The sequence below is a fragment of the Gorilla gorilla genome, chromosome 7, assembly GCF_029281585.2.
Source record: "Gorilla gorilla gorilla isolate KB3781 chromosome 7, NHGRI_mGorGor1-v2.1_pri, whole genome shotgun sequence".
Lineage (NCBI taxonomy): Eukaryota > Metazoa > Chordata > Mammalia > Primates > Hominidae > Gorilla > Gorilla gorilla.
Genome location: NC_073231.2, coordinates 147,813,167 through 147,832,157, shown reverse-complemented (window position 1 = coordinate 147,832,157; position 18,991 = coordinate 147,813,167). Strand labels below are relative to the sequence as shown.

General features: G+C 43.6%; 1 pseudogene; it reads left to right on the top strand.

Moving 5' to 3' along the window:
• Positions 1-851: 851 nt before the first annotated feature.
• LOC101132698 (dnaJ homolog subfamily C member 8-like) lies at positions 852-1,859 on the top strand (annotated as a pseudogene).
• The last annotated feature ends 17,132 nt before the right edge of the window (positions 1,860-18,991 follow it).

Sequence of the window (18,991 nt, the reverse complement as noted above, 5' to 3'; positions counted from 1 at the left end):
GTTAAGAACATCTCCAGGTTTTTAACGTGAGAACATGTGGAAAAGAATTGTGCTTTATGAAGATGGGGAAGAGCAGGCTAATTTGGGGAAGGGAGGAATGTTTGGTTTTGGCCACATTGCATTTGGGGGGGTCTTTAGACATCTAAGTGCTGTTTTGGTTAGACATTGGATATATAAATCTGGGGTTTAGAAAATAATTCAGGCTGAGACAATTATTTTACTTGGGAAGAGAATTTAGAGAAAAAGCCTGGCTGGACATCACATCCCAGGAGAACTCCAGGCTCTGGAAGTTGGAATACTGAGGAACCGCAGCAAAGGACACTGAGAAGGAGGGCTTGGGGGATGGAGGAGAACCAGGAGCTGGCGCGTCTGGGAAGAATGCTTCAGAGACGTGGCAAGGGGCCTCTGGACACTGAGAAGGAGGGCCTGGGGGTGAGGGAGAACCAGGATCATGGGGCGTCCAGGAGGAATGCTTCAGAGACACAGCAAGGGGCCTCTGGCCAAATATGGATAACAGGTTGAGTTAAATAAGAGTTGAGAAATGGCTGCTGACAAGCGCTGCTGAGGTCAGATACAGGAACACTCTGACCGGAGCAATGAAGGTGTTGACAGAAGAAGGGGAAGCCTCATGGACAGATGATGTGCTGGAGAGGTCTTCTGTAAAGGGGAGGAGAGGGAAGGACAGTTGCTTCGAGGAATGCACACACACCCACACCCACACACACATGCACCCACATACACGGAAAGTATTTATACATATTTCGTGTACACACACTTACGCATGTGTGTGTGTATATATATATATATATATATATATGCAAGAAGACATACACATTTCGTATGCATGAAAGATGTTTACAGCAGAATTTTATAATCCCATAAAGTGGGGAAATTTGACAATGCAGGGGACAGAGGCAAGATATTGTCTGGAAATGGCAGCTTCAGGAGAGAGCAGGATCCCACGGCAGCACAGAGGAAGCATTTATGACCTTCGACAGTGAGGTGAAACAAATAGAGAAGAGAGACTTGGTTCTAACATCCAAAAATCGCACTAGAAGGCCGAACGTCCTGGTTCCTCTTACTTCAATTTGAACCCGTCTGAGGTTCTTCAGATAGATCCTGAAGTTACAGATGAGAATATAAAAAAGAGGCTTTAGCAGTTATCCATATTGGTGCATCCTGACAAAATTCGAGATGATGCTGACAGCACAAAAGGCTTTTGAAGCTGTGGACAAAGCTTGCAAGTTGCTACTGGATCAGGAGCAAAAGAAGAGGGTCCTGGATGTAATTCAGGCAGGAAAGGAATACGTGGAATGCAGTGTGAAAGAGTGAAAAAAACAATTAAAGAAGGAAGGAGAACCTACGAGTTTAGCAGAGGACGATTCTGAGCTGTTCACACAAGCTGTATATATACAGACAATGAAACTCTTTGCTGAGCAGGAAATTAAAAGGAAAGAGAAAGAAGCCAAAGAGATGCATGAAAGGAAACGACAAAGGGAAGAAGACACTGAAGCTCAAGAAAAAGCCAAATGAGAAAGAGAGCGGCAGAAAAACTTTGAAGAAAGTCGCGATGGTCATGTGGACAGCTGGCGAAACTTCCAAGCCAATACAAAGGGGAAGAAAGAGAATAAAAATCAGACCTTCCTGAGACCACCAAAAGTAAAAATGGAGCCGTGTGAGTGACCACCCAGGGCCACAGGCACAGAACCTTCGCCCTGCTGTCTCCCCTCCTGCTTTGAAGACTCATTCTTCCCTCCCACTTCCACCCCAACATAGAATAGTATTTGCTTTTTAGTCCATTTTGTTTTCAATACAATCTAATATCGAACAGAGTAATTCTTTTGTGCACTGAAATGAGGGGCTTGGTTTAAACAAAAGACCTTTCCCTCTCCCTGCCCCGAGAACCTCCAGGATTGGAGGGTGCTGCCTCCTCTTCCCACAGCCTGTAACTTAATGTTCTTTTCTTCACTGAATTGTGATGGCTAGAAATTTCGTGGATAGCTGTGGAAATCATCCAATTAAACATATTGCTTAAAATGACATTGCTGTGACTTCAGAGACAAGCCTGGAAGGGGCACCTTAGGAAGCCGCTTTGCTTCAGTTACTCACTTCTGGGTGTGCTCCCTTCGAAGCCCCAGATGAGACAGGGAACACTGTGGGCACACAGAGCAGGCACCTGCTGCCCTGATGCCCTGTGGTGTTCGGCACGTGCCCTCCCGTCTACTGACCAATCAGCATGGCATGAGGCCCATGCCACCCAAACCTTTCACTTTCCAAAGAGCTAGCCATCCTCCACCTTGTACCATGGTGTCCCAGCCTGTCTGCATTTGTTAGTGGTAATATTCTTTATGTATAATAATTTTTTATACACTCCAAAAAAAACATATTGTCCAGTGGCCCCAGAAAAAGGTAAATACCCTGTGTTGATGGCTTCATTCAGCCAAGGGAGCTACAGACTCCCTCAGCGCCCAGGGTGCTGTCTGCGGTGCTGAAAGTGACTTTGCTTCCAGTCAAGATTACACTCATGAACCTGGAGGAGGTGCCTGAACACGCGATTTACGGTTTGGCATTTGACTACGTCGGCCTAGATATTTACTTGGTATTTTGTCATCCATTAAATCATAAACATCACATTCTGTATTGGATTCCATCAGTACTGAAGAGGATGGCATCTGGAGGAAAGGGGGATGGGAGAGAGAGGAGGTTGGGTCTTTACACAGAGCCCAAAGCATGCCAGGCATGTTGCTAGTCAGTTCTCCTCAGTCATCTCAGATACCTCCACGGACACCCTGGCAGGTGGGTCCCAGGATGGTCATTGTTCCAGTGTGGCTCAGGGAAGCTCAGAGCATGGGTGTGCACAGCACATGACAATATTTGAACCCAGCTCCGCCTACTTGCCCTTATCCCCTTGTGTGACCTCAGTCACCATCTACAGGACATGTTTCTCCCATCTCCTTCCTCCACCCCCACTGCGTTGTTTCTCCCAAGGTCAGCAAGGAACAAGGCAGAGACAGGGGTCAGTCTGGCTGGCTGGAGGAACCCTGGGAAGGCTCAGGCTTTGTGTGGATTGTGAGCCTCAGGCGAGTAGGTTCATTCAGGGTCTCACAGTCACCACAAAATAATCAGTTTTCATCGAGTGCAAGAGTGCTCAGCATAATTGGCCAATGGACTCACAACCACCTTCTGGGCCCCCACCTCCTGTGCACCACAGCATCAACCTGCCCTCATCCCCCTTTGTCTTCAAAGCTGTCTGCCTTTGAAGGAGAGTGGGAGGCACTCCCTGCCTTCACCTCCTTTAGCTCCTCTGCTTAATCCTCCACGGATGTGCCTGTAGCACACGACCTATACATCCAGCCCCACCTTGCACTGCTTCTTGATGGACCCAAACTAACTCAGACAGGAGGAGCTAACCTGCGATGGGGCTCCTGCGCCAGAAGTGGCTGTCACCAAGGTCTCACCCAATGGCCTCCTCTCCTCTCTGTGTGTGTGTGTGTGTGTGTGTGTGTGTGTGCACATGTGTATGCTCTGGTGCTCAGTTCTGATCATCAGCCCCTGGGAACCCCCTTCTAGATGAGGATTTGATCAGCATTTTTTTAGTGAGAAAGAGAGGGTCTCGCTCTGTTCCCCAGGCTGGAGTGCAGCGGCCCAATTACAGCTCATGACAGCCTCCACCTGCCAGGCCCAAGTGATCCTTCCACCTCAGCATCCCAAGTAGCTGGGACCACAGGTGTGAACCACTGTGCCCAGCTAATTGTTTGTTTTGTAGAGATGGGATCTCCCTGTGTTTCACAGGCTGGTCTCAAACTCCTAGCCTCAAGCAGTCCTTCTGCTTTGGCCTCTCAAAGTTCTGAGATTACAGTCATGAGCCACTGCTCCTGACCTGTTCAGCATCTTGACATCAATAACAGGGTGACTCTAAGGGGGAAAGGTCTCTTCACCCCCATTATCATCTTACAACTTCCTCTTTCTCCTTCCCACAAAAATATTGCTAAAGGTCCCCTTCCTAGAGCTAGGTCAGGCCTGTGTTACCAGGGCTGTAACCTGACCAGCTCCTTGAAGGCTGGTGGTGCCGTGCAGCTGGATAGAGAGGCGTGAGGCCCAGAGGCTCAGTGGAGGAGCTGTCCTGATCCAGCACTGGGCCCTGTGTGATGGTCTCTACCTGCCTGCAGCAGAGTGAACTGCAGTGGTCTCAGACGATTTTAAAGTAGTATTTTGATTCTTTGTGTTGATTGAACTCTCTGAAGTTGCCATTTCTGTGGATCAAGAACAGCTGACTGCCAGTGATTTCCTGTTTTACAGAGATGCCTTCCTTCAGAATCTTGCTGGGGCCATGAGTGGAGGAGACAGCATGGATTCAGTTGAGGATTCGGGCATTCTTGGGTCCCTGGCCCTAATAACAGCAAATATCATTCAAGCCAATCTCTTCCCAGACGGGCCTGCACAGATCCCACCCGGGAATTGCAATGAAGGTGGGGACTCAGCAGGAACTCCAATTCCAATCACAAAAAGCCCAGCTGTTTTCCTAAGCAAAAGGGCGTGGATGAGTCCCCTGAGAACCCTTTTCCCTGCACCAGGAGGCAGTGCCAAAGTGACAACTTTAGCCTCAGTCTGGAGGATTGGAAGGGAGCAGGGAGGCCAAGTGGCATGGACCGAAAGCATCCCTGCACCACTCACCTGGGTACCAGCACTGCACACCCAGGCTTCAGGCCATTTTCTCTTCCTCCCAACACTCACGATCCCCACTCTTTCTTAAATTCCCAGTCTCGCCCCTCCCACCACACAGCTGCCCAAACCAGAAACCTGAGGCTCTTTCTCCTCCATCATCCCCATGCCAACCCCTCACTAAATTCTGTCCCGTCTGCCTCTGAACTGCTTATGGAATTCAGTCCTTGGGCTCTAGCTCCCTGCTCCCACCACAGTGAGACCACCAGCCCTTCCTAGGTGATAGTGACAGCGCCTTTCCAGCCTCAGAACCCCACACAAAAGCCAGAGCATCTTTAAGTCACAAATCAGCTTCTGCTATAGACTCATTTCAATGTCATCAGTGTTTCCCACCACTTCCAGGACAATGCCCCGTTGCAGACCTTGACCCAAGGCCCTTCCCCCACCCAGCCTCATCTCTCCCAGCTGCACCTGTGCCTGGAGAAGCCTCGCTCCCAGACACCCTCTGCTCTCTGCTACCTGTTGGCCTTGTCCCACTGTTGGCTCCTCTGCCCAGAGAGCCTTCACTCCCCTCACTTACTCAGGGTTGCTGCCCTCTCATCCTGGAGGCCCCCCATGAGCCATATCAGGCTCCCCTCTGCCAGGACTCCCACTCAACACAATCCAGGATCATGGTTTCTCTGGGAAGGTGCTTCTTCCTTGAAGTCACTCAGAGGCCAGGGCTGCACTGCACCTGCATTTCCAGGAGCTCTCCACGGGGACTGGGCACAGCTGGACTCACGCAAATGAAGGTTGCTGTTGTCTCCACAGCCCTTGGGGTCTCTAAGACCTTCCTCCCTGACTGTGGGTCCCAGGATGCAGAACCAGAGGAAACCCATGGGATGTGGGTGGTTGAAAACGGGAGGTTGTACTTCCAGGGAAAAGGCACAGAAGAGGATGTAAGGAAAGGCAGAATGCCAGACTTCAGGCTCAGTGGGAAGGGGGATGTTTAGGGGCTGTGAATTCTCACCAGCAGCCCTGAAGTCTAGTCCCTCAGGGTGACGCTGGGGCCAAATATGTGGGCAGAAATGCTCACTACAGGCTTGGATTACATTCTTCAGTCTTCTTTTCTTGTATTGTATTTGGAATCAATCTCTTATTAGAGTGATAGGATATGTCTATATCCATCTGTCTGTCTGTTTACACTTCTATCATCTATTTATATTATCTGTCTGTATCCATCTATCTATCCGACTATCTATCTGCATGTATCTATTTGCCCGTATCTCTCTGTATGTATCTATCTGCCTGTATCTATGTTTCTCTCTGGATTTATTTCTCTGTATGTATCTCTCTGCATGTATCTATTGCCACTTATCTCTCTGCATTTATCTATCTGCATGCATCTATCTGCTTATAGCTCTCTGCATGTATCTATCTGTATGTATCTACTGTATCTGCATGTATCTCTCTGCATGTATCTCTGTATGTATCTCTGCATGTATCTACTGTATCTGCATGTATCTCTCTGCATGTCTCTCTGTATGTATCTCTCTGCATGTTATCTACTGTATCTGCATGTATCTATCTGCATGTATCTATCTGCATGTATCTACTGTATGTATCTATCTGCATGTATCTCTTTGCATGTATCTATCTGCATGTATCTCTCTGTATGTATCTATCTGCATGTATCTCTCTGCATGTAGCTATCTGCATGTAGCTATCTGCATGTATCTACTGTATGTATCTATCTGCATGTATCTCTTTGCATGTATCTATCTGCATGTATCTACTGTATGTATCTATCTGCATGTATCTCTCTGTATGTATCTACTGTATCTGCATGTATCTCTCTGCATGTATCTCTGTATGTATCTCTGCATGTATCTACTGTATCTGCATGTATCTATCTGCATGTATCTATCTGCATGTATCTACTGTATGTATCTATCTGCGTGTATCTCTTTGCATGTATCTATCTGCATGTATCTCTCTGTATGTATCTATCTGCATGTATCTCTCTGCATGTAGCTATCTGCATGTATCTAATGTATGTATCTATCTGCATGTATCTCTTTGCATGTATCTATCTGCATGTATCTACTGTATGTATCTATCTGCATGTATCTCTCTGTATGTATCTATTTCTATCAATATGTGCATCTATCATCTCACCTACATAGAGAGAGAACAGAGTCTTGGAGTAGAAGGAACCACAGCTGGGATTCCTGTGATGACCCCACCCCATTTCCTAGCCCTGTGACTTTATTCAGCTTTGCATTCTAGAAAGAGTTTGGCCTGCATTTGGGCATAGAATCAATTCCTATATCTGCTCTTGGTGGCCGTGAAACCTTCGACTGTCACGTGAACTCTCTGTGCTTTGGTCCTTCATGTGTGAAGTGAGGGAGTGGTAATCAGTTTGGAGGCTGCAGTGAGGAGTCAGTGAAGCAGGGGTGAGAGTACCCTAGCTTCAAAGAGCCCCCGTTTGCCCTAATGTAAAACTGCATATCTAAGGGTGAGCTTGGGGCCCAGCTAGGCTGGTGTGAGACTGGAACCTAAGCTTTGTTATGGCAGGGTCCACATCAGTCTAGTTCTCTGTCTAAAGCCTAGCACCTTGCCAGGCATAGAGCAGGCATGCGTAAAGGTTGATTGAGTCTTCTTGGAAGGGCTGATTTATCTCTGCTCCGTCACATTTCTCAGAGGTGCGCCCCCCTGCATTCCTGAGCCCCAGCCCCCGACAGTGGGGATCTGCCGATGGCCTTCTCTTCTAATTAGCTCCACATGTCAGCTTGCAAATTGGCAAAACTGTCAGAGAAGCAACAACAGAAAAAAAAGTTTTTAATTAGTTCTTCATAAAGATCAGGAAATGTGGTAAGGGAAAAATGCTTGAATCTGCACGTGGTTCTTTGAACTATAATTAGTGTGTTGGGTTTAAAAGTGGTAAAAGCCCATTAGCTCCTGTACTGGCTGCTGAAAAGTTAGATGAAAAACAGGAGTCTGGGGAAGGCTGGTGAGGATCAACGTTTTCCATTGAAGGAGATGCATTCTCCAGGCCTTAAATGCTTCAGGACTGTCCTTTTCTCTGCATGCACACCCACCCAGCACAGCTGCCTCGTAGGTGGGTGCTGCACTTGGTGATGAGGATACAGTGTCCATCTATGGGACATTCACATCTGATGAAGGAACCAGGATTCTTCTTGCCACAGTTTCTGGACGGGCTGGGAGTAAGAGTTCAGGGCATGCTTGGGTACTTGGGGAGCTGAGAAGTGACCTGAGCCTGGTTCATCTCAGGCCCACGTGGAACCTCAAAAGGCCCCCTGACCCCTTTGGGCAACAGTTTCCTCCTTGGAAAGTTGGAAGAGGTCGATCACGGCTGGGCTCTGTGAGTCTTTGAATTTCCTGATAATGAATCCTATTTAAGTAATGGGGAGGGGGGAAAGAAAGGGAACCCCCCGGCCGGGCGCGGTGGCTCACGCCTGTAATTTCAGCACTTTGGGAGGCCGAGGTGGGTGGATCACGAGGTCAGGAGATCGAGACCATCCTGACTAGCACGGTGAAACCCCATCTGTACTAAAAATACAAAAAATTAGCCGGGTGTGGTGGCGGGCGCCTGTAGTCCCAGCTACTGGGGAGGCTGAGCCAGGAGAATGGTGTGAACCCAGGAGGCGGAGCTTGCAGTGAGTCAAGATCATGCCACTGCACTCCAGCCTGGGTGACAGAGTGAGACTCCATCTCAAAAAAAAAGGGAACCCCCCAAAAGTTCAGTTCACCTGAATTCATTGGCCCCAAACCTCATTTGTTCCTGAAAGGGCACCTGAAGTCCCACCTTCTCTCAGAATCCTTCCCAAGCTTCCCACCTGCAGGAATTTCCCTTCCTTAAGCTCCATGACATCATAATAGTAATTATAAGGATTAGAAACATGAAGAAGCCACGTTCTCTGTGCCTTCTAAGTCACAACTCACCTATTTCTCACTGCATTAGACTCATTTTATAGATGGAGAAACAGAGAAAGAATGTGAAGCCACTTCTTGTGGCAGAACTTGAACTCAAACCCAAGCCTGACCCCAGAGCCCACTCTCTTAACTGACACCCAACACCACAATTTTCTTTTTTAGCAGGTTGACCATACACCAGGTGTTGAATTAGGTACATGAATTAGGTTGTCTATTAAACCTCAAACATTCCTGCAGTGAGGCTCAAAGATGCAACCACTGAAGTGGAGGAAGCTGAAACGTCTTCCCCGCTGTTTTGGGCTAGGAAACTGCCGAGCTGAGATCTGAACTCAGAACTCTCCTGGCAGTGGCTGCCTTCATGTGGCATCAACAGCACATGGTTCGAATTCCACTGCTGATCATTTCACAGCACTGCTTAGCACTTTAAGTAGAATACACATTCAGAGAAGTGCACGTATCATAAGGGAACAGACTTGATGAGATTTTACAGAGATTTTACTGAGTGAGGTCCCCCAGCTAACCATCAACTGGGTCAGGAAACAGAACATCACTGGCACCACAGAAGGCTCCCTTCCCTGCCTGTGACCACCTTCCAAAGGTCTCTGCTATTCTAACCCTGACACAGAGATGAGTTCTGCCTGATTGGAGTCGGGTACAATGCACTCCTGTGTGTCCGGCTCCCTTCTCTCTACATTGTGTTTGTGGATCATCCCTGCGGTTGCAGAGAACAGCACTCCATTACTTTCATTCCTCTATTACCCCTCCCCCTGTGTGACACCATGGAGATTTATCTCTCCATTCTACTGTTGAGGGACAATGTAATTGGTTCTAATTTTTTTTTGCCTATTACGAGTAGAACTGCTATAAAGCTTCATACACACCTTTTGGTAAATAAACACATTTATGTTGGGTATATATCAATGAGCGAAATTAACAGATCATAAATGCTGGCAGGCGTGGTGTTGGGAAACACGGGTAGCTGGATCTTCAGCATGGCTGTGTCAGCTCACTCTTACCAGTGTATTGCCAGTTACTTCACATCTTTGTCGACACTTTGTACCTTCAATTTAAAAGTTTAGCCATTCTGTGTAGTGATACTGTTTTGTAATTTTAATATGCATTTTCTGGATAACTAATGAGGGTCAGCACACTTGTATAGTAACCAATTCAATATCCTTATGGAGCGCTTGTATGAGCTATTTGCCAACTTTTTATAAAAAAAAATAATTGTGTGGTGGCTCACACCTGTAATCCCAGCACTTTAGGAGGCCGAGGAGGGCAGATCACTTGAGGTCAGGAGTTTGAGACCAGCCTGGCCAACATGGTGAAACCCTGTCTCTACTAAAAATACAAAAATTAGCCAGGTGTGATGGTGGGCACCTGTGATCCCAGCTACTCGGGAGGCTGAGGCAGGAGAATGGCTTGATCCCCGGAGGTGGAGGTTGCAGTGAGCCGAGATAACGCCACTGCACTCCAGCCTGGGTGACAGAGGGAGACTCCGTCTAAAAAATAAAAATAAAATAAAATAAAAGTTTGTGTTTTTTATATTAATTTTTGGGGGTTTCCTTTAAAACATATATTCTGGAGATGAGTCTTTTGATGGACATAAATGATCAATTCTGATAAAATCCCATGTTTTAACCTTTTCCTTCATGGTTAGCAACCACCTCAAGGTCATGCCCTATATTATGTCCTGGAGGCTTTATTGTTCTACCTTTCACTTTCAGGTCTAAAATCTATCTGGCCTGGTGCTTTGAGGTGGTTTTTAAGCTACTTTTAAATCATTTGAAATGAGGGTCAATTCATTTTTCCCATCTAGTTATTGGATTAGGTCAACATGATTTATTAGGAAGACTCGCCCCACCGTATTGGAGCGGCACTGCATCAAACATTCTGAGGATTTTCTTTGTGAAAGGATTTTTAACTACAAACTCAGTTTCTTTGTATAAGTTAAGGGGTATCCCAGACAGCTATTTCTTTTTGAGAGAACTTTGGTTATTTGTGTATTTAACTAATTTGTGAATTTTATCTAGTTTGTCAAATTTATTGGAATGAAGTTAATCATATTTCCCAAGTATCTTTTTAATATCTATATAATCTGTAGTGATGTCATCATTCTCATTTCTGATATTTATAATTTATGTCTTCTCTCTTTCCTCCAGTCAGTCTGGTTAGAGGTTTACCAATTTTAATGACCTCAAAAAAAAAAAAAAAAAAAAAGCTTTTGGCTTCATTGATCTTCTTTCTTGTTTTTCTGTTCTCTATTCCATTGATTTCTTCTCTTTTCTTTATTGTTTCCTCACTTTTGCTTAATTTCAGTTTAATTTTCTTTCCTTTTACTGGCTCTTTAAGGTTAAAAGAGAGAGCTTTGATGTGAAACCTTTCTTTTCATCTACTAGTGGTCTTCTGGGCTCTAAATTTCCTCCTATCTGCTGTTTGAGGGACATCTTTCAAGTTCTGATATGCTCTGTTTTCATTTCCATTCAGTTTGAAACACTTTCTAATTTCCCTTTGGATTTCTTCTTTAATGCATGGGTTATTTATAAGTATGTTATTCAGTTTTCAAACATTTGGGAACTTTCCAGAAATCTTTCTGCTACTGATTTCTAATTTCAGTCCATCGTGGTTACAGAGCACACTGTGTGTGAGCCTTAGTCCGCCATGTGCTGCTGCAATAAAATCCCTGAGACCAGCTAATTTGTAAAAACCAAAAATGTATCTTCTCACAGTTCTGGAGGCTGGGAAGTCTGAGATCAAGGTGCTAGCAGGTCCAGTTGCCTGGTGAGGGCTGCACCCTCCAGACAGGAAGGACAGTGTGTCCGCACAGAAGGATGGCGGAAGGGCTAGTGGAGGAAGCCTCGGGCAGAATGGCCTTCACCCCACCCACGGGAGGAGCCGCACGGCGGATCACCTCTCAATATCATCACGCTGGCGAGACCTGCATTTTGAAGGGGACACACTCACGCCACAGCACATGACCTGAATCCTTTCAAATGTATTGAGATTTTGTTTTGATGACCCCGGATAGGGCCTGTCTTGGCAAATGTTTCACAGGTATGTGAAAAGGAAAACGTGCTTTATAAATAACTGTTAATCAGGTCAAGTCAATTCATGCTGCTGTTCAAGTCTTCTATGTCCTTACAGACTCTCCCTCCTTATTTTATCAATTAGGGGAAGATGGATGTTTCCATCTCGCTATTTTTGTGGATTTGTCCATTTTCCTTTTGTTTCTAACAGTTTTTGCTTCATGCATTGTGAACCTCTGTTATTAATCCATGAACATGTAGGATTGTTATGTCCTCTCGATGAGTTGACCCCTTTATCATTTTTGAAATGATCTTAAGATCTCTTGTAACACTCTCTGCTCTGAAATCTATTTTGTCTGAGTTTAATGTAGCAACTCCAGGTTTCTTTTGGTGAGTGCTAGCAAAATATACCATTTTCCATCATTCTACCTTTATTTGTGTCTTTATATCCAGAGTGGGCTTTTTGCAGGTAGCATAGAGTTTGGTCTTTTATTTTTTTTCTTCATCCAATTTGGAAATCCCTGTCTTCTAACTGAGGTATTGAGAACATTTAAATTTAAAATAATTATTAATAATACTTGGTTTCATGCTGCCTTCTGAGTTTTATCTTCTATTTGTCCTTTTTTCCTCTTTAATCGACATAGCAATGTCCATTTCTAGAAGTTCAATTTGGGTCTTTTCCTATCTTCTGTGTTATGATGTAATATGTCCAGTCTTCTCTGGGTTTTTTTAAATATACAGAATATAGTTATACAAGCAGCTTGAATGTCCTTGCGTTTTGCTGTTATGATCTGTGCCATCCTCTCTTGAATGCTTTTTTGTCGTCAACTTGGGTCAAACTTTCTGCTTCTTTGCATACCTGGTAAATTGATTGTATAACAAATGTTATAATTTTGTCTTGTTGGGTGCTGTATATTTTTGTGTTTCTGTAAATATATTTGAGGATACAGTCAGGTTACTTGGAAATAGTTTGATCCTTTTGGTTCTTCTTTCGAGTTTGGTTAGACTGAATCAGAGCCACAGTTACTGGAGGGATAATTATTCCCTTCTACTGAGGCAAGACCTTTCAACGCCTGACGCCCCATGAATTGTGATCTGTTGAAGTTTAATTGTTGGGATAGAAAATATTCCTAATATTTCCTACCCTGCAGGAGCCTAGAAATTTTTCCACAGCCTTGGCAATTTGGGGGTTTCCTCACCACATGCATATGCTATCATTTTACTTTAACACATGCTATGAATCCCATACAACATTGTTATTATTTTTGCTTTAAAGTGCTCATTTCTTAAAAAATGTTTTCATCATAAAATAATAAAATGCATACAGAGAATAAAATACAATAAATGTGTGGTTTACAAATTATTCTTAAGCAAACACCCTGGTAACTCCCATCAGTTTAAGAAACATGGTTTTGTCACCCACCCTGGGAACCATGTCCATCAGCCTTGCCTCAGTCAGGCCCCTCCACCTGCTCCACACCCCATAAGTAAACACAATCCTGATTTTTATAGTAATCGTATCTTTTTAAACAAAATAGTTTTATCATTCAAATGTGAATTCCTGGACATTACAAATTAGTCTTGTCCAATTTTAAAATTTGACATGTCTTTTAAGCTTCTTTTATCCTGTAAACTCCCTTTCTACTTTTTTTCTTTTCTGTGCCATTATCTGTGGGGAAGTCTGGTTCCTTTGAGTCGTGGACTCTCCTGCAGTCTGGAATTTGCTGATAGCACTCTCAACATGCTCCTCTGTCCTTTATATTTTTTTTGCAAATTGGCAGTGGGAGCCAGAGACTGGGTCATGCTCAGGCTTAATCCCTTTGTAAAGATGCTATTTGGTGTTTGGCCAGAGAGTGGGAGGCACGTAATTTTCAATTGTACCTCTTTTTGCCATGCAGAACAGCCATCGATTTTTAATGCCCACATTTACTAATTCATTCAGAGCTGCAAGGCGTGATATTCTCATTCTGTTGACTTTTTGGCTTATTATTTGTCAATTGACATTTCAAGCATTTCAGGAAAAAGTCATCTTATTTACCCACATCTGTTCCATTTCCAGTGCCATCCCCTTTTTCCTTTCACTGAAGGAAATTTCTTGTTCCAGTGTGAAAGTCCTGGTGATGAATTCTCTCGGTTTTCATTTTTATGAAAATATCTTTATCTGACCCTCAATTTTGAAAGCATTTTGCTGGTTATAAAATTCTAGGTTCACATTTAAGATGCCACTCCATTGTCTTCTGACCTGAGGGTTTCTGATGAGAAATAAACTGCTACCTTTTTCTTTACCTTCTGTCTGTCTGTCCCTTCTTACCCCTCCAAATGCCTTTAGGATTTTCTCTTTAACTGGGATCTCTATCCATTTGACAAGGATGTGCCTAGCTGTTCTTTTCTTTGCATTTATTTTGCTTGATTTTATTGAATTTTCTGGAATAATAGATTGATGTTTTAATCACATTTAGAAAATTTTTAGCTAATATGTATTTAAATATTTTTTATTCCATTCTGTCTTCTCCTTTTTGGATTTCTGATATATATATATATATAGTATATGTATGTATATGTATATATATGTATATATGTATATATGTATAAGTATATATGTATATGTATATATATGTGTATATATGTATATGTATATATATGTATATATAAGTATATGTATATATGTATATATATGTGTATATATATACATATGTTACATTGCTTAATATTTCTACACAGGTGGCTAAGGCTATGTTTACTTATTTTCAGTCTTTTTTTTTCCTCTGTACTTCAGTTTTATTCAAACTCTCATGCTCTGCCTTCAAGTTGAATGATCCTTTCTATTGCATGGATTTTGTTCTTCTCTTTTAGAATTTCCATAGCCCTCCAAAAATTTCCTACCACTTCACTCATTATATACATTTTACCCTATAAATACTTAACATAGTTATGGGTATTTTAATGTCATTTTCATCTAATTCCAAAATCTATACCATGCCTGGGTCTTCTTCTATGAACCGTTTTTTCCTTTGACTTTGGATGACAGCTTACTGCCTCATCCCATGTCTAGTAATTTTTGTTTTTATAATGAACATTGTGGATGATAAGTTGTAGAATCTCGAGATTCTGTTATCTTCTCCAAAGAGTGTTAATTTTGTTCTAGATGGCAATTAAATTACTGGCATATCATCTTGGTCCTAAGGTTCTACCTGCTGTTAGAAAAATCTATTCAATTTTGCCCTCAGCCTTAGGGCCTCAGTACTAGTTTTAGGATGCAGTTCTGAATTCTTCTGGGCTTCCAGTGGCGTGCCCGCAGTGTTGATCAAGGCCCTCTAACATGGTGAAACTTGAGCTCTAAACTGTTTCTGCAGCACTGTGCAGTTGCTGAATTCTCTGCTGTCTTTCAGCCTTCCAGCTATTTTTTGGTGAGGCTCCATAGAGATTTGCCCTGTGTATGTGCATGTGCATGTATATGTGTGTGTACATGTATGTGCATCTACCTGTGCATGTGTATGTACATGTGCATGTGTATGTGCATGTGCATTTGCATGCATGTGTGCATGTGCATGTGTATTTGTATGTGTGTGTGTATTTGCATGTGCATGTGTACGTGTGTGCATTTGCATGTGTATGTGTATGTGCATGTGCATTTTCATATACATGTGTATGTGTATGTGCATGTGTATTTGCATGTGTATCTGCATGTGCATGTGTATGTGTGCATGCATTTGATGTGCATGTGTATGTGCATGTGCATGTGCATTTGCATGTGCGTGTGTATGTGCATATGCGTGTGAATTTTCATGTGCATGTGTATGTGTATGTGCATGTATGTGTGCATTTGCGTGTGCCTGTGTGTTCATGTCTGTGCATTTGCATGTATGTGTGTATGTGTATGTGCATGTGTACATGTGTACATGTGTGTGCATTTGTTTATGTGCATGTGTGTGTGCATGTTTGTGTGTATGTGTGTGTGTGCATATTTGTGTGTATGTGTGTGTGCATTTTCATGTGCATGCATATGTGTATGTGCATGTGTACTTACATGTACCTTTGCATGTGTATGTATGCATATTTGCACATCTATGTGTATGTGCTTTTGCATGTGCACATGTGCATGTGCAGGTGTATGTGTGTATGAATTTGCACATATGTGCATGTGTATGTTTATGTGCGTGTGTGCCTGTGTGTATGTGCATTTGCATGTGCATGTGTATCTGTGTGTGCATGTGCATGTGGATGTGGATGTACATGTGCATGTGGGTGTGCGTGTGCACATGCATGTGTATATGTGTGTGCATGTGTATATGTATGTGCATTTGCATGTGTATGTGCCTGTGTAAGTGTGTGTGCATTTGCACATATGTGCACGTGTATGTGTATGTTATGTTGTGCATGTTTGTGTGTATGTGTATCTGCATGTGCATGTGTATCTGCATGTGCATGTGCATATGTATGTGTTGTACGTGTGCATGTGAGTGTGCATGTGCACGTGCATGTGTATATGTATGTGCATTTGCATGTGCGTGTGCATGTGTATGTGCGTTTGCATGTGTATGTGTATGTGCATGTGCATGGCAGAGTGAGCCAAGAATTTGAGGGAAGTGTACAGATTCAGGGAATCATCCTATGCAACTTCCTCAATCCAGCATTTTCTTCTTCAATTTCCAGCCCCACTGGAAGTCCTAAACATGGATTCCTGATTCCCCAGCCCAGTGAGACTGCTGCTTTCTTGTCCTCTAATCTTCTTGGGCCCTGCAGATGTGCAGATGCACATAAAACTTGCCCAGATTAAACCCCTTATCTCAGGAGCTGTGTCTCTCCTCCAGATTCTGCCTGTTTAGTCACTCTCCAGTGCCTCCCAACAGTTATTTTGATGTCTTACCCAGAGCTTCTACATGCAGAGATTGGACATATTGCAGGTTTGGTTCCAGACCACCACAATACAGTAAATATCACAATAAAATGAGTCACAGTTTTTTTGGTTTCTCTGTACATATAAAAGTTATGTTTAGACCGTCCTTGAGTCTACTAAGCGTGCAATAGCATTATGTCTAAAAATGTACATACTTTAATTTAAAAATACTTGATTGCTAAAAATGCTGATGATCCTTTGAGCCTTCAGGGAGTCATCATATTTTTGCTCGTGGAGGATCTGGCCTGGGTGATGTTGGCTGCTGATGGGTCAGGGTGGAGGTTGCTGAACACTGAAGTGGCTGTGTCAGTTTCTTAACATAAGACAATAGTAAAGCTGGCTGCATCAATCAACTCTTTCTTTCACGAAAGCTTTCCCAGTAGCATGAGGTAGCAATTGACCCATGGTAGAACTTCTTTCAAAATTGGAGCCAACCTTCTCAAACCCAGCCACTGCTTTCTCAACAAAGCATATGGAATATTGTAAATCCTTTGTTGTGATTTCAACAATGTCCACGGCATCTTCACCAGGGGTAGATTCCATCTCAGGAAACCACTTCCTTTGCTCATCCATAAGAAGCAGCTCCTCATCTCTTCAGATTTGATCATGAGATTACAGCAATTCAGTCACATCTTCAGACTCCACTTCTAATTCTAGTTTTCTTGCTATTTCCACCATATCTACAGTTCCTTCCTCCACTGAAGTCTGAAATCCCTCAAAGGGTTGGAATCAACTTCTTCCAAACTATTAATATTGACATCTTGACCTCCTTCCATGAATGACAAATGTTCTTCATGACAGAAATCTATCTGTGGCATCTGTAGTATTACAAAACTAGTTGTTAAATAAGAAGAAAGTTGAAATGACTCCTTGATCCAGGGCTGCAGAAGGGATGTTGTGCCAACAAGCATAAAAATAGCAAAACAACATTCATCTCCTCGTACATCTCCATCAGACCTTTTTTTTTTTTTTTTTTTGGACAGAGTCTCACTCTGTCTCCCAGGCTGGAGTGCAGTGGCATGATCTTATCTCACTGCAACCTCCGCCTCCCAGGTTCAAGCAATTCTTGTGCCTCAGCCTCCCGAGTAGCTAGAATTAATTACAGGCATGTGCCACCATGCCTGGCTGATTTTTGTATTTTCAGTAGAGGTCGGGTTTCACCAAGTTGGTCAGGCTGGTCTTGAACTCCTGACCTCAGGCGATCCACCCGCCTGGGCCTCCCAAAGTTCTGGGATTACAGGCATGAGCCACCATGCCCAGCCTCCATCAGAGCTCTTGAGTGACCAGGTAAACTGTCACATTAGTATTTGGAAAGTAATCTTTTCTTCTTTTTTTTTTTTTCTGGGCAATAAGTCTTAACATTAGGCTTAAAATATTCAGTAAACCATGCTGTAAACAGGTTTGTCATTCAAATGTTGTCATTCAGCCTTGTTGTTCCATGTCTAGAGCACAGGCAGAGTGGATTTAGCATCATTCTTAAGGGCCCTAGGACTTGTATAATGGGAAATGAGCATTGGCTTCAGTTTAAAGTCACCAGCTGCATTAGCCCCTCACAAGGGAGTCAGCCTGTCCTCTGAAGCTTTGAAGCCAGGCATTGACTTCTCCCCTCTAGCTGTGAAAGTCCTAGATGGCATCTTCTTCTAGTAGAAGGCTGTTACATCTACTCTGAAAATCTGTTGTTTATTGTAGCCACCTTCATGTTTATTGTAGCCACCTTCCTCAATGATCTTAGCTGGGTCTAACGGATGTCTTTCTGCAGCCTCTCCACAAGCGCTTGCTGCTTCATCTTGCACTTTTGTGTTATGGAGTCAGCCTCTTTCCTTAAACCTCATGAATCAACCTCTGCTAGCTTCAGGCTTCTCTTCTGCAGCTTCCTAACCTCTCTCAGCTTTCACAGAATTGAAGAGAGCTAGGGCCTTGCTCTGGACTAGGCTTTGGCTTAAGGGAATGTTGTGGCTGGTTTGATCTTCTGTCCAGACCACTCAAACTTCCACCATCTCAGCAAGAAGGCTGTTTCACTTTCTTATCATTTGCGTGTTTTCTGGAGTCGCACCTTTAATTTCCTTCAAGAGGTTTTTCTTTACATTCACAACGTGGCTGTTTGGCCCAAGAGGTGCAGCTTTTGGCCTATCTCAGCTTTCAACCTACTTTCTCACTAAGCTGAAGCATTTCTAGCTTTTGATTGGAAGTGAGAGAAGTGTGACTCTTCCTTTCATCTGAACATGAGGCCATGGCAAGGTTATTAATTAGCCTAATTTCAATATTGTTGTGTCTGAGGGAACACAGAGGCCCTAGGAGAGGGAGAGAGATGGGGAGATGACTAGGAGAGCAGTCAGGAGACACACAACATTTATTGGTCAAGGTCATAGTCTTTCATGGGCGCAATTCATGGTGCCCCTAAACAATTACAATAGTAACATCAAAGATCACGGTTCACAGATCACCATAAAAGGCATAATTTAAATGTTTG